Here is a 16173-nt window from a genome sequence, read left to right as displayed (position 1 = left end):
AATAAATTATATTAATCGTAGTTAATTAATGAAATACCTGTCATAGATGTGCCTGCCTCCCTGCTCCTCACTGCTGTCTGACTGGTGGGAGACTGGATGTCTGACTTGGTTGGCAAGATGGCCTATCTACATATAGTTCTAATTATGTCACTACCCTACTTATGAAACAAACAAACAAACCAGCCAGCACAATCCAAAGTATCTCACAAACCTTTCTTCTAAACCTCTTTTTGGCACTGAAAAAAATTCACATTATTTTTGTTTGTTTGTTTGTTGAGACAAGGTCTCACTCTGTAACCCAGGCTGGCCTTGAACTCCTGGTCATCCCACTTCTATCTCCCAGGTTCTGAGACTATTGGTGTGTGCCACCATGTCTGGCTTTTGTTTGTTTGGATCCATCTGTCTTCACACTGGTGGATGGAGACTTTTACTATGGGGTCTTCACAGGGGCCTGGGCACCTTTGAGAGCCTGAGCTGGAGCCAGAGCCTGGGTCTTAGCTGGAGCTGCAGCCCCAATCTTGGCCTTTGGTTGGCAGAGGCTGTGAACCTTGGCCTTGTAGCCATGAATCCACTTCCCAAGCTTGAGGTGGGCGATGAAAGCAAGACGGTATAGAGCTTGCCGTTAGGACCATTTGGCATCTTGAGCTTAATTAACCTCCTTGGGCTTCACAAGGGCCTTGACAGCCTCGGTGCATGTGCTCATGGCCTTTGCGTTGTTGGCCTGTATCTTCTTTAGGCCCTTACTGTTGTGTGTCTTTGCAAACCGCATGTTCTTCAGGAATTTGTGGTCTACTCCTTTAAGATACCTCTATCTTTGTGATCAGGGGTTTCTGGATGCCATTTCTGTCCCATTTTGGGAACTGGTTGTGTATGTTGTGGTTCTTGACCTTGGCCACATCTTCACAGTAACATGAGGCTCCCTGAGGGACTTGGGACTACAAGAGATGCTTGGGACTATGGGGGTATTTCTGTTTTGTTTTGTTTTTTAAAGTGTTTGTGTATCTCTGTGTGTGTGTTTGTGTGTGCATTCGTGATTGCAGATACCCACCAGAAGCCAGAGGCATTGGATCCTCCTGAAACTAGAGTTATAGGTGGCTATGTGCCGCTTACTGTGGGTGCTGGGAACCAAACTTGGGTCATCTGGATGAACAGTACATGTTCTTAACTGCTGAGCCATCTCTCCAGCCTGAGGTGTTGGGTTTTTGTTGTTGGTTTAGTTTTGGGTTTCTTTCGAGACAGGGTAATCACTGTGTAGCTCTGACTGGCATGGAACTCACTATGTGGACCAGACTAGCCTTGAACTTACAGAGATCTACTTGCTTCTGCCTCCCAAGTGCTGAGATTGAAGGCATGCACCACCATACCCAGCCTTCAACAAATCTTATTAAACTCAGAACCTACTAGAGTAAGGATATCCTACTTGTTAGATCTGCCTTCAAAATCTACCTAGAACATCACTGCTTCCTTCATTTGTCAGGCTACCATTCTGGTCTAAGCTATTACCACTTCACATGGGTTAGCTCCTGTGCTGGATAGCCATAGTGTCAACTTGACACACCTGGGTAGAGGGAGCCTCAATAGGGGAATTGCCTCCATTGGACTGGCCTGTGGCCATGTGTAGGGCATCTTCTTGATTACTGAGTGATGTGGGAGGGCCTAGCCCACTGCAGGTGGTGCCACCCCTGGGCAGGTGGGCCTATGTTGTATAAGAAAGCAGGTTGGGCAGGGGCTGGGGGAGCAAGCCAGTAAGCAGTGTTCCTCCATGGCCTGTGCTCCTGCCTCCAGGTTCCTGCCCTGAATTTCCTACCTTGGGCCCTCTCAGTGATGAACTGTGACCCAGGAAATGTAAGACAAATAAACCCTTTCCTCCCCAAGTTGGTAGTGGTCAAAGTGTTTTGACACAGCAATGAAGAAACAAACTAGAACAGCTCCAAACCCTCAGAATGCCAATGTCCAGCTGCTGCCCAGCCCCCAACTCCAACCCCAGTCTGCTGACCTCTCTTACCTACTTGTCAACACCCTATAGTCATCCTCATCTCCCCAGGGTCTGGCCAGCAGCTGGGTGTCTGTGTGGCCGCAGTGAAGGTGGTACTTCTCCCTAATGCAGGGATGTCTGACCCTCTGTCACTCCCATGGAACCAGCCAGTCTCCAGCATAGCTGAGGTTCTATCTAAGCTTCCTGAAAAAAAAAAAAAAAACTAATGAGACCAGAGAGACCCTGTGACCACCCATTTCAAACTCCCTTAATGCTTGAAGAATAATTCTGCATTCCAGGACAGGGAGGTAGAACCCTTGGCCAGGCCACACTGGAAGTGGCTAGAGCTCTAAAGTGCCCCGTGGCCTTTGGGACAAGATGAGTCCTCAGACCCATCTGAACTATCTAAGCTCCATCCAGAGCTCATATTCTCATTAGGGACTGAAGGGTGATCACAAGCTCTGGGGCTGCTTGGCCTGCGCCATAGCCCTCTGTGATGAGATGCAGCTGGCACTAGAGTGTGGGACAAGGGCTGAGCTGGCAGGGAATTAGAGCAACCCTCCTGCCCCCAGCCCCAGCTTTCCCCTGATGATACGTAAGAGGATTAGGGCTCAGAACTGTGGACAAGGGGCTTTTATTCTCAAGGCTGCATTTTCATTGGCATGCAAAGCCCTGGAGAAAGAGACAAAAACAAAAGGTGAGGAGGGACCTCCAGTCTCTCACCCTCAGAGCCTGGTGCTTTAGGGGAGCACAGGGAACCCCGCCCCCATCAGGGATGGGTGGTAGACACCAAGCCGCTATGGCCTCTGTCTAAGGCCAAAGCTCCACCGGCCTTAGACATCCTCTCCCTGCCAAAGAGGCCAGAGCCACTCACTGGCTGGCAGGGGATTTGCTGAGTCAGCAATGGCTTATATGGGACTCAAAGTCCTGGCATGTCTAGGCCATATGAAACCTATCTCTGCCTTTCCAACCTCTGTATGCATGTATGGGAAAACTGAGGCACAGAAAGAGGTTATGATGTGCCCAGGATTATTCTGTGCTGGAGCACCCGAATGCACATATGGGGAAACTGAGGTACAGAAAAAGGCTGTGATGTACCTAGGGTTATACTGAACTGGAGCATTTGAGCAGGGACAGAATGAAGGAAGAGGAGGAAAGGGGACAGCCTGGAACTGGCCTTATCCTCAGCAGGGTGCTGGGCTGATGTGCTCTCACCATGGGTGGTTTTGCCTACCTTAGCCTCTCTTGTAAATGGAGTCATGCAGCCTGCACTTGTTTGCATATGACTTCTTTCTGATGGTTGTTTTTTTTTTTTTAATTTTATTTATTATTTTTATTTTATGTGTACACATGTATTGCCTGCATGTAGGTAAGTGCACCCATGTTGTACAATGCCCGCAGAGGTCAGAAGAGGCTGTCAGATCCCCTGGGACTGGAGTTATGGTCAGTTGTTAGCTGCCATGTGGGTGCTGGGATTTGAACCCAGGTCTTCTGCAAGAACAACTAGTATTCTTAACTGCTGAGCCATCTCTCCAGCCCCCCTGATGGTTATTTTTTAATTAATTTTTTGTTTTGTTTTATTTTGTTTGAGATAGGGTCTCCCTGTAGCCCCAGCTGACCTGGAACTCTCAGTGTAGACCAGGCTGGCCTCAAACTCACAAAGATCTGCCTGCCTCTGCCTCCTGAGTGCTGAGATCAAAGGTGTGCACCACCACACCCAGGCTTATTTATTTTTATTACATGTGTTTGAGTGTATTGCCTGCATGCGTCTAAGTGCATCTGTGCCATGCAAAGTCCGCAGAGGCCAGAAGAGGGCGTCAGATCTGGAACTGGAGTTACATATGATTGTTAGCTGCCATGTGGGTGCTGGGAACCAAACCTGGATCCTCTGGAAGAGCAGCCCATGCTCTTAACCACTCTCCAGTCCCAGCCTGATGATTTTGAGTATGGATGCATCAGTAGTTTTGTTCCGCTTTATTGTTATCGAGCCAGCAACTGACAAACATCTGATTCGATTCCTCTTGTCTATTGCAAACAACTGTTATGAGCATCCTTGTACAAACCTTATTTGCATAAATATTTTATCATTGGAAGTATAGAGGATAATGTGGCAAAGGTTTTGTTTGTTTTGAGGGTTTTATTCTTCATTTATTTGTTTTGTTTTTGGTTCTGGTTGTGTTGTTGTTGTTGTTGCTCTTGTTTTTGAGATAGTGTCTCCTTAGCCCAAGCTGACCTCAAATTAACTATGTGGCCCAGGATGACCTTGAACTCCCGATCCTCTTGCCTCCATTTCCTAAGTGCTGGGATTACAAGCTTGTGACACCACACTTCACTTTGCAAAGATTTTGTGTGTGTGTGTGTGTGTGTGTGTGTGTGTGTACTCACAAGTACCAGAGTACCACAGCCCTTGTGCAGAGGTCAGAGAACAACTTATAGGAGTCAAATCTCTCCTCCTCCATGTGGGTTCTGGGGATCCAATTTAGTTAAACAGGCTTGGTGGCAAGCACCTTTAACCACAGAGTCATCTCTCTGGTCTTGAAAAAAACAATTTAATGAAAGATTAATAGCTTTTGTATTTGCTTCAATTTTTCTGAATAAGAAAATGAGAGTGTAGCTCAGTGGTAGAGCACATGCTTAGCATGGAAAGGGGGAAGGAAGGAAGGAGGAATGGAAGGGAGGGAGGGAGGGAGGGAAGGAAGGAAATACAGGTGATAGTCAGATCTCCTGATACATGCTTCCACTCTCTCCTTCCAGAAATAACCACCAACCATACTCTGGTGTTGAGTCTTCCCATCCATGTAGTTAACAAACACAGAGCACACACTGTGTAAAACAGCAGTCTATACACTGGCAATTCAGCAATAAACTTGACAGGCAAAAATCCTTCCCTGCAGGGTGTTGACACCCTACTGGGGAAGACATTAAATAAACAATTGAAGTGTATAGTAAGTCAGTATGGGAAATGCTGAGGAGAAAAATACAATGGGAGGGGGTGACAGGTGGACGTGTGGCTTGAGTTTTGAAACAGGGTAAACAGGTGATAGTCTTTGAAAAGGCCTTGCTGGGAAGATGCTCTGGTTTCTATGACTGTGTAAGAATAACCTCAAAATATGGTGGCTTACAGTGGGGCGTGGTGGCGCATGCCTTTAATCCCAGCACTCGGGAGGCAGAGGCAGGTGGATCTCTGTGAATTCGAGGCCAGCCTGGTCTACATAGCAAGTTCCAGGCAAGCCAGGGCTACATAGTGAGACCTTGTCCCAAAAAACTAAAAGAAAAAAAAAAATCTACTGAAATGTGATAAACTGATCAAAACTATGGAATTTTAAAAAATATTTTTTAAAATTCTATAGTTTTGATCAGTTTATCACATTTCAGTAGATTTTTTTTTTTCTTTTAGTTTTTTGGGACAAGGTCTCACTATGTAGCCCTGGCTTGCCTGGAACTTGCTATGTAGACCAGGCTGGCTTCCAACTCACAGAGATCCACCTGCCTCTGCCTCCTGAGTGCTGCTATTACAGGTGCACACCATCATATTTACTCTATGACCTTAGAACCATTTTAAGAGAATGAAATTTTTTTCTTTGCTTTTTACAATTATTTTTATTATTATTATTATTTATTATTATTATTATTATTATTTTGGTCTTTTTGAGACAGAGTCTTCCTGTAGCTCCAGAGTACTGGGATTAAAGGCGTGTGCCACCACACCTGGCCCATTTTTACCTTTTATGTGTATGAATGTTTTGCCTGCATGCATGTAAGTGGATCCATATTGTGCAATGTCCAGAAGAGGGCATCAGATCCCCTGGAACTGGAGTTAGAATGGTTGTTAGCCACCATATGGGTGCTGGGAACTGAACCTGGATCCTCTGCAAGAGCAGTCAGTGCTCTTAACCACTGAGTCATCTCTCCAGCCCCCTTTTCTTTTTTTGAGCCCTTCACAAGAGGCTTCTGCAGATGGAGTCATTATCTCAGGGCTTAGATTGGCAGCAGGCTCACCACACCGAAGGGCTTAAGAAGCATATGATGCTAGATATCACTGTTCTTCAAAGTGCTCTGGGAGCTACAGGCCCCACATGCCTCCACAGCACCCAAGCCTGGGCCACAGGCTCCTTACTATGCTGCTTCTGCAGGGCCCATTCACTGCTTTCTCTCTCAAGATATCATTTCAACCCTGCCTTTCCTGTCTACACAAAGTCGCTCTTTCTTCTCAAGGACCCAGGTGGCAGCTGAGACTTTAAATAGTAACTTCTCTTTCTTGTGGCCTCAAAAAGCTTCCAAAGCGCAGTCCAGACTGACCAGCTTTATCTGTGCTTGATGTCATGCAGTGAGAAGGCCTTTTTGATCTCCCTTTTAACCAAAGTTGGACAGGGCAGTAACCCAGTCCTCCCACAGCTAAAAGGGCACCTTAGAAACCCTCTGGGGTTATAGACAAGACACATAGAAGGCCTCTCCTTACTCTTAGCCAGAACAGTGAAGATTTTTTTCCCTACACACTTCCCCCTCCCCCAGCTGTAACCCTGAGTTAGGCACCAGGTTCCCAGGTGGGTTGTTGGACATGCGCACCGTGTCCTTCTAGGCCCCAAACATACTAGATCAATTCCATACCCTTGTCTTTACTCTTGGACCTCCTGTGGCTACTGATGAATTAATTCTACTCTTAGCCTAGGTTCTGTCACTTCTCCAATCTTTTAAATATCTTACTGTCTTCATCACCAGGTGGGATTCAGCCCTTTCTGGCTTTCTGTCCCACCTCTTCTAATGCAAGGCAGCCAGTGCTGCGCTGGCTTCAAGGCTGTCTGAACTACATACCTGCTATATTCCCCCATCTCTTCAGCAGCTTGACACCCAAGGCCCTGCCTTCACATTCCATTATTCACATTACCTCTCACTTTCTTCTCTTCTCAGCATTGACTGACTCATTTTGTGCTCAACCTCTCACCTCAGCTTGAGATTCATGTGTCTCGAGCCTCAGTGGACCTAGGTATGGGTAATCAGCCCTACTGGGGTTGACCCTTGACCAGGCCTGACAAAAGTGGATAGAAAAACCATTGCAGGGGCTGGAGAGATAGCTCAGTCAGTAAAGTGCTTGCTTGCTGTGCAAGCTCAAGGACCTGAGTCTGATCACTAGCACTCACAAAATCCCAGGACTGAGGAGATGAAAAGAGCATCCCTGGATCTCTGGCCAGCCAGTGGTGTAGGCTAATTGGTGAGCCTAAGATCCCAGCTAGAAACCCTGTCTTGGCTGGGCTTGGTGGTCTAAGCCTTTAATCCCAGCAGTCAGGAGACAGAGGCAGGTGGATCTCTGTGAGATCTAGGCTAGCCTGGTCTACACAATGAGTTCTAGGCCAGATAGGGCTATAGGGGGACCCTGTCTCAAAAAATACATCATGCATATAAATCATAGCTGAGCATTCCCATAGCCTTAATTGACTCCACATGTGTGTCGTGCCATGCTCACGCATATGTACATATACACAGTAAGTAAATAAAGTGTAATAGAAATTAAGAAAGAAGGAATAAAATTGTTCTGGTTGCCTATCCTGTCAGGTACACGTTCTGGGAGACACTTTGCCTTCTTTTCTCAGACCTCAGCAGTCCTGATTTGACCACACACCCCTGTCTAGCCCTCTCTTACTTCTGTCTCACTTCCTGCTCTGCCGAGTTCCCATCCAAGTTCTTTTCCTCTCAGTCCAGTCATGTGGGGAAAGGTGGCTAAAGCCACTCTTCTTAAACTCTTTCACAAACCCGTTTTCCTCCAGTTATACTAACCTGACCACAGGCCCATGTCTTATTCACTCATTCATGTTTACATGGCACCTACTGCATCACAAGTACTCTAGGTTCTAGTAATACATCAGTGAGGAAGAAACAAAAATCTCTGCCCTCATCTAGCTTGCATTGTAGTGAGGAAGGATACCTGGTAAGTGGACTGAACTGCGCGTTAGATGGTAGTAAGTTTTAGGGATACAAATGAAGTGGGAGTTTGGGGAGTAATGCCCCCGTTTGAGTTCTCTGGCAGAAAATGCGGAGATGGAATGTGCAGTCAATGCCTGTGAAGGAAGGAGGAAGAAGCAGGATTGGATAGAGGAAGAACTGGTACTTGAACAGTGTTGGAAACCCAGGAAAGTTTCAGGGAGGCAGTCTGGAACAGGAGTATTCCATCTGTGTCCCATATGGGGTGGAAATGGTCAGTCCCCTCTAGCCCTGCTTCACTTAGCAGACCAAAGCTTCTGGGGAAAAGATGTGACCTTGGATGAAGTGCTATGCAGGGGGAGAAAGTCCTTGGAAAACAGAACTGGAGGTTTGTCTGATCTGGTGGGGGTGGGTGTAACTGTGTCTACCACATGGATGCTTCAGCGAGGGCCTCATGTAGAAGAGACCAAGGGAGTTCAAGGAAGCTAGACCTGCAGATATCTAAGGCTTAGGACAGTAGATATGAATATGCAGAGCTGGTGTGGTTGTCTCTGAGGCCCTTGATAGAACATGTGTGCAAGAGAACATGAACTCAGGGCAGCAAGGACCTGAGGATCACCTGATGACCCTGGCTTTCACTGTGAGACAGATGACATGGAGGCCTGGAGGACACTTCTGAGGGAGGCCCTGGCATAGCAGTGCCCGTGGATTAATTGCTGCTTGACTTCTCTTCTTTTTTCCTTCCTTCCTTCTTAAAATTTTTTTTTGTCTTTTTGATACAGGGTCTCCCTGTAGTCCCAGCTGACCTGAACTCACTATGTAGACCAGGCTGGCCTTGAACTTACAGAGATCTGCCTGCCTCTGCTTCCTGAATGCTGGGACTAAAGGCATGCGCCACCACGCCCAGCTCTTTTTAAAATTTTATGTGTATGAGTATATTGCCTGCATGTATGTAAGTATACCAGTGTTATGCAATGCCTACAGAAGTCAGAAGAGGGCGTTGGATACCCTAGAACTGGAGTCATGGATGGTTGTTAGCTGCCATGTGGGTGCTGGGAACCAAACCTGATTCTTCTTCAAGAGCAGCCGATGCTCTTAACAGCTGAGCCATCTCTCCACCACCCCCACTTATTTTATTTTATTTTATTTTATTTTATTTTACTTTATTTTATTGCTTATTTTTTGTTGAGACAGAGTTTCACTATGTAGTCCTGGCTGGTACTTGCTATATAGACCAGGCTGGCCTCAAACTAACAGAGATCCCCCTGCCTCTGCCTCCCTAGTGCTGGGACTCAAGGCATGTTTCACTACCCCAGTCTTTGCTTCTTAAGATGGGAACTAAGGGAGCTGGGACAGGAGATAGAGTCTCTGTCAGGATGCATAACTCTGTTAGGATTTGTTAACCCAGCAGTATCTGCCAGTGTCTGCTGCCCTCTGGTGGCTATGTAGGAGATAGCCCAACTTGCTTACCTCTCCTTTTACTTCTGCCTGGTGAGTTATATAGGTGCACCTTCAACTCCATCTGAGTCAGATGGCAGAGGTGTTAGGCAGCACTTAGAAGAAAATAACTCAGGACTGGAGAGATGGCTCAGTGCTTAGGAGCACTGACTGCATTTACAGAGGACCTGGGTTCGATTAACCAGCACCCACATGGAGGTTAACAACTCCTGGTAACTACTTCCAGAGGATCCGACACCCTCTTCTGACCTCCACAGACATTGCACAACATGGGTGCACTTATATACATGCAGGCAATACATTCATACACATAAATAAAATTATATTTAAAAAAGAAGAAAATAACTCATCAATTTAGAGGAAGGCAGAGGGAAGTGGCAGTGTTTGGAATAGAGCTGGGAACTGTTCTGTGGTGTGTCCTAGTACTGATGGTCACCAGTATCCAAAGGAGAAGAGTGCAAAAAGAATGCAACCAGGGAACTGTAAGCAATTACCCAGGTGGTTGGGGCTGGAGAGATGGCTCAGTGGTTAAGAGCACTGACTGCTTTTACAGAGGACCCAGGTTCGATTCCCAGCACCCACACGGCAGCTACGAACCATCCTCAACTCCAGTTCCAGGAGAATCTGAAGCCCTCTTCTGACCTCTGCTGGCATTGCACAACACGGGTACACTCACATACATGCAGGCAATACACTCCCATGGGAGAAAAGCCTTTGGAGTTGAGAAGGCCCAACTAAGGCCTGGGATAATCTCCATTATCATCATCCTCATCATTTTTTAGACATAGTTTCACTATGTATCCTTGGTTGTCCTAGAACTCACTATGGAGACCAATTAGGTCTCAAACTCTCAGATATCTGCCTACTAAGTACTAGGATTATGTCGGCATTCCCCGACATAAAAATATTTATTTTATGTGTACATGTATTGCCTGCATGTATGTTACTGCACCCATGTCATGCAATGCCCACAGGAGTCAGAAGAAGATATGGGATCCCCTAGAACTGGAGTTATGACAGTTCTTAGCTGCCATGTGGGTGCTGGGATTCAAATCTGGGTCTTCTGCAAGAACAGTCAGTGTTCTTAACTGCTGCGCTATCTCTCCAGCCCCTGGCTGACTTCAATTTAACAGAGTGCCACCAGTCTCTACCTCCCAAATGGTGAAATTAAAGGTATATGTTATCATGCTCAGCTCTTAAAGGGTGTGTGTGTGTGTGTGTGTGTGTGTGTGTCCACAGAAGGACACAAGAGGACAGAAGATGATGTCAGATCCCTTGGAGCTGGAGTTAGAGGTGATTATGACCTACCTGATGTGGGTGCCAGAAACTGAGCTCTGGTCCTCTAAAAGAGCAGCAGTGCTCTTAACTGCTGAGCCATCTCTCCTATTATTTATTTATTTATTTTACATGTATGTGTGTATATCTGCTATGTATATGGGTACTTGTAGAGGCCAGAAGAGAGTGTGAGGTCCCCTGGAGCTGGAGTTACAGGTGGTTGGAGCCACCTGATGTGGATACTGGGAACTGAACTCAAGTCCTATGGAAGAATCATCTCTCCAGCTGAGACATCTCTCCAGCCCCTGGCGTGGTCCCTGAGTTTGAAAGACTGGACCTAAGGTTATGGGCAGATCAAGGCCCTAGAATTATTAGGACAGAGTACCATAGAAAAGACTGTGACACAGAGCAAGAACATGAAGAAAATACAAGAAAAACAAGGGGACAGAACCAGGGAGAGCAGGGATCTTTTTAACCTGATAAAGGGCAGTAATGAAAAACCCACAGCTGACATATTCAATGTTGAGAGATCAAATATTTTCCCTAAAGGATGCGTGTTCTCACCATTTTCAGAAACATAAATAAGAGGTGCATAGGTGAGAAAGGAAGAGGTAAAACTGTCCTTACTCACATCCTTTTGTGGTTCATAAGCATGGTAATTGGGTGTTCACATGCATGCATGACATGTGCCACCCAAGAACCTTGTCATGCACTGGTGCATCACCCGTCTGACGTGAACTTGGGGAGAAAATAAAAATAAAAATAATAAAAAATAAAACTATCCTTACTCACTAATACCATGATCATCTACATAGGATAGCCAATAGAATCTTTAAAAACAGCTACTGGGATTAACACATTTAGAAGAAATGAAGGATAAATCAATGCACAAAATAAATTGAGAGCTGGAGATGTACTTGCCTCGCACATGTGAGGCCCTGGGTTCAATCCCTTGCAGCACACATGCAAAAAAACAAATGATCAGGGTCAGAGAGAGGCTCAGTGGGTAAAAGCCCCTGTAGAGCAAGCATGATGACCTGAGCTCAATCCAACAAACCCATGTAATGATGGGAAGAATCCACTCCACAATTGTTCCCACATTCCCATACCCCCCACAACTAATGACAGTAATGACAGTTATATTTCTGAATAATAGCAACAAAGTAAGAGAAATTGAAAATTTAAGGTTAGTATTTATGATAGTATAAAAATGTGAAATAGGGGGCTAGAGAGATGGCTCGGGGGTTAAGAGCACTGGCTGTTCTTCCAGAGGACGTGGGTTTGATTGCCAGCGTCCATATGGCAGCTGACAACCATCCGTAACTCCAGGGAATCTGATACCCTCTTCTGACCTCTGTGGGACATTGCATATATGTGGTTCACCTACACACATGTAGGCAAAACACCCATACACATAAAATAAAAACAATAAATAAAATTTTGTGGGGGGGGCGTCTTTTTTGAGAGAGGGTTTCCCAGTAGCCCCAGCTGGCCTGGAACTCACTATGTAGACCAGGTTGGTCTTGCACTCACAGAGATCTGCCTGCCTCTGCCTCCCAAGTGCTGGGATTAAAGGCATGTGCCACTATGCCCGGCCATAAATTTTTTTTGTGTGTGTGTCTTTTTGAGACCGGGTCTCCCTGTAGCCCCAGCTGTCCTGGATTCACTATGGAGACCAGGCTAGCCTTGAACTCACAGAGATCCGCCTGCCTCTGCCTTCTGAGTGCTGTAAATTTTTTTTTAATGTGAAATAGGATACATTTCTCAAAGCTGTGAAAGACGTGAATACTGGAGACTACAAAATCTTGCATAGAGAAATTAAAGAAGAGGGAAATGAGTGGTGTGATAAAGCTGTCCCTGGACTGGAACACTGTATACTGTTAAAATGTCAGTCATGCCAGATGTGGCAGCACACGTCTTTAATCCCAGCACTCAGGAGGCAGAGGCAGGCAGGTCTCTGTGAGTTCCAGGCCACCTTGGTCCACATACCAAGTTCCAGGCCAGTCAGGGCTACATAGTGAGACCCTGCCTCAAAACAACAACAAAAAAAGGCAATCATCCCCAAGCTGATCTATAAATTGAGTGCAATGTCAATCAAAATTGTACAGGGTGGGTTTTTGTTATTGTTTTGTTTTTAGAAATTGATGAGCTGGGGCCAGAGAGGTGACTCAGGAGATATGTGTACTTGATGTTCTTCCAGAGACACAGGTACAAGTCCCAGCACCTACATGGTGGCTCTGTCATCTTCTTCTGGCCTTTGTGGGCACTACACACATCAATAATCATACTGGCAATCAAAACATTTGTAAAAATAAAAATAAATCATTAAAAAAGAAATTGACAAGCTATTTTAAAATTCATACTGAAATGCAAACTAGAATAACCAAAACAACTTTGAGGAAAAAGACAAAAAGAAAAAGAACAGTTGGAGGGTTAATGCGACTTGATTTGAACAATCTATTGTAAAGTTGTATTAATTGAAATATCATGATTGAGCCAGGACTATTGGCACATGCCTGTGATCCCAACTCTTGAGAGGTGGAAACAGGAGGACAGAAGTTCAAGGTTATCCTTAGCTACACAGCAAATTCAAGGTGAGCTGTCTCAACAAACAAACAAATTAGCAGTGATAGGAACTGAAGGTATAAGCATGGTCAAGTACTTGCCTGGCACACACAAGGCCCTGGGGTCATACCCCATCACACAAGCAGAAAAAGCAAACAATACAAAACACACAGCCTGATTGCTACTGTTGTAAAGACAAGCATGCTGGTCAATGAAGTAGAAAGGTGCCCAGAGGCAAATCTAGTCATACACAGCCAACTGCTTTTCTTCCTCATTAAGACATAACCTTGCTATGTTACCCAGGTTGGTCTCAAACTTCTGGGCTCAAGTGATCCTGCCATGTCAGCCTCCAGAACCTGTGGAACTACAGACATGTGCCAACATACCAGGATTACTCTGTTTTTTTTGCTACTTTTTAAATTTATTTTTATTTTATGTGTATAAGTGTTCTGTATGAATATATGTAAGTGCACCACATATGGTGCAATGCCTGTGGAAGTCAGAAGAGGACATCTGATTCCCTGGACCTGAAGTTGTACACAGTTGTTAACTGTCATTGGGTACAGGGAACTGAACCCAGGTCCTCTGCAAGAGCAGTCAGTGCTCTTCATCACTGAGCCATCTCTCCAGACTCTTTAAAATATTTTCAGGCTGAGGGACTGGAGAGATGGATCAGTGGTTAAGCGCACTGCTGCTCTTGCAGAGGACCTGGGTTTGTTTCCCAGACCCACATGGCAGTTAACAACCATCTGTAACTCCAATTCCAGGGAAATCTGATGCTCTCTTCTGACCCCCACAATCATTGCATGACAGGGGTACAGTTACATACATGCAGGCAATACACTTATACGCACAAAATAAGAATGATAAATAAAATATTAAAAAATATATTTTAGAGCTGGGCATGGTGGCACCTGCCTTTAATGTCAGCACTCAGGAGACAGAAGCTGGCAAATCTCTGAGATAAAAATAAAATATTTTTATATATTTTGTTCTTGTGTATGTTCACATGCATGCACACATGTGATGGTGTGCATGTGGAGGACAGAGGACAACTTGTGGGAAACAGCTCTCTCCTTCTACACAGGATCCTGGGGATCAAACTCAGGTTGTAAGGCTGAGCCATGTCACTGGTCTGTTTTTCTTTTCTTTTTTTTTTAAAGTTTATTAATTTATGGCTGGGCGTGGTGGCCCACTGGGGTGGGGAGGGCAGAGGCAGGCAGATTTCTGTGAGTTCAAGGCCAACCTGGTCTACATAGTGAGTTCCAGGTCAGCTGGGGCTACAAGGAGACCCTTTCTCAAAAAGACCAAAAAAGCTTTCTGTCTGGCTGTGGCCATCAGGTGAGCCAAAATAGGTGCCTACAGGTACCTCCAGGAGCTGTGGTGGAAGAAGCAGTCCGACTGATGAGCTTTGTGCTGTGGTCTGTTGCTGGCACTACCGCCCACCCAACGGGGCACCTGGCCCCATCTGACTGGACAAAGCATGTAGGCTGGTCTACAAGGCCAAGCAAAGTTACCACAAATGCCCAGTTCCTAAGGGTGTGTCTTATGGCAAGCCTGTCCATCATGGAGTTAACCAGCTCAAGCTCTCCTGGAGCCTTCAGTCTGTTGCCAACAAGAGGGCTGGACCCCACTTGCGTGCGGCCTTGAGAGTCCCAAATTCTTCCTGGGTTGAAGATTCCACAGATAAATTCTTTGAGGTTGTCCTCATTGATCCATTCCATAAGGCTATCAGAAGAAATCCTGACACCCAGTGGATCACCAGAGCAGTCCACAAGCACAGGGAGATATCTGGGCTCATATCTGCAGGCCACAAGAGTGGTGGCCTTGGAAAGGGCCACAAGCTCCACCATACTATCATTGGTGGTTCTTGCTGTGCAGCCAGGAGACAGCACAACACTCTCCAGCTCCACCGTTACCACTAATATGTCGTGTTAGTAAAATTCATAACCAATAAACAATTTAGGACAGTCAAAAAAGTTTATTATTTATTTTTATTTATGAGTGTTATCCAGCCAACCAACCAACCAAAAACTAAGCAACATCCACCCCCCACCCCCCACCCCTGGCAAATGCACAAAAAGAAAAGGAAGTGAGGGGCTGAAAAGACGACTCAGCTGTTAAGAGCACTTGCTGCTCTTGCAAAGGACTTGGGTTTGGTTCCCAGCAGCAGCTCACAACTGTCTGCAACTCTAGTTCCAGGGGATCTTCTGGCCTCCATGGGCCTCTTTGAGCATTAGCCTTACACATGGTACACATACATACCCGCAGGCAAACACTTATACACATAAAATAAATCTAAAAACAAAAACATAAAAGAAAAAGAAAACAAAAAGAAAAATGAGCCCACTGCTCACAACCTTGCACAATGAGTTTGATATTTTGTGATGTTGATGTTCAACAGAATGGCAAGTCCTAGCTGTGAGCCCCAGGCCAGCTCTGGGAAGGGGGTAGTTGCTTTTTTCTTTTTTATTTAAATTTTTATTATTATTGTGTGTGTATACATTGAGTGTGGTTGTACATGTGCCATGACTCATGTGTGAAGGTCAAAGGACAACTTTCAGGAGTTGTATCTCCCCTTCTACTCTCGGTTCTGGGGATCAAACTCAGGTCATCAGTCTTGCAAGGCAAGTATTTTTACATGCTAAGCCATCTCTCTGGCCCAGTGGTTGCTCTTCTTTCTCACACACCAGTATACTTTAAACAGCCTATTTTGGCTAGAGGATGGATCTGAGTCACTTTGACACAGAAGTAGGTTTTCATTTCTATCTCAGGTGCAGAGCTTCAGATAAGGGATTTTATTCCTCATCTTAATCTTGTAGCTTTTACAAAAACAGGATCCAGGCCAATTAGTGACCCCATCACACATAGATGTATTTAGTTTTGAGCTTACCAAACATTACTTCATTTAAATTTCACCTAAACTAAAACTAACGCAAAAATAGAAATGAAACTATAAACAACAGTTCCTTCGAACTCCATAC

General features: G+C 45.4%; 1 non-coding gene and 1 pseudogene across 1 annotated transcript; one reads left to right on the top strand and one right to left on the bottom strand.

Annotated features, from left to right (window-relative positions):
* Positions 1-430: 430 nt before the first annotated feature.
* LOC115069883 lies at positions 431-15042 on the bottom strand (annotated as a pseudogene).
* Positions 11256-11358, top strand: LOC115069952. The gene has a single exon (XR_003849185.1). It is a non-coding gene; the product is annotated as a small nucleolar RNA U13 (small nucleolar RNA).
* Positions 15043-16173: the final 1131 nt, after the last annotated feature.

This window comes from Nannospalax galili, unplaced genomic scaffold (genome assembly GCF_000622305.1).
Source record: "Nannospalax galili isolate Female #2095 unplaced genomic scaffold, S.galili_v1.0 scaffold1050, whole genome shotgun sequence".
In the NCBI taxonomy this organism is placed as follows: domain Eukaryota; kingdom Metazoa; phylum Chordata; class Mammalia; order Rodentia; family Spalacidae; genus Nannospalax; species Nannospalax galili.
Note: the sequence above shows the minus strand (reverse complement) of the source record. Positions and strands in the feature narration are given on the sequence as shown.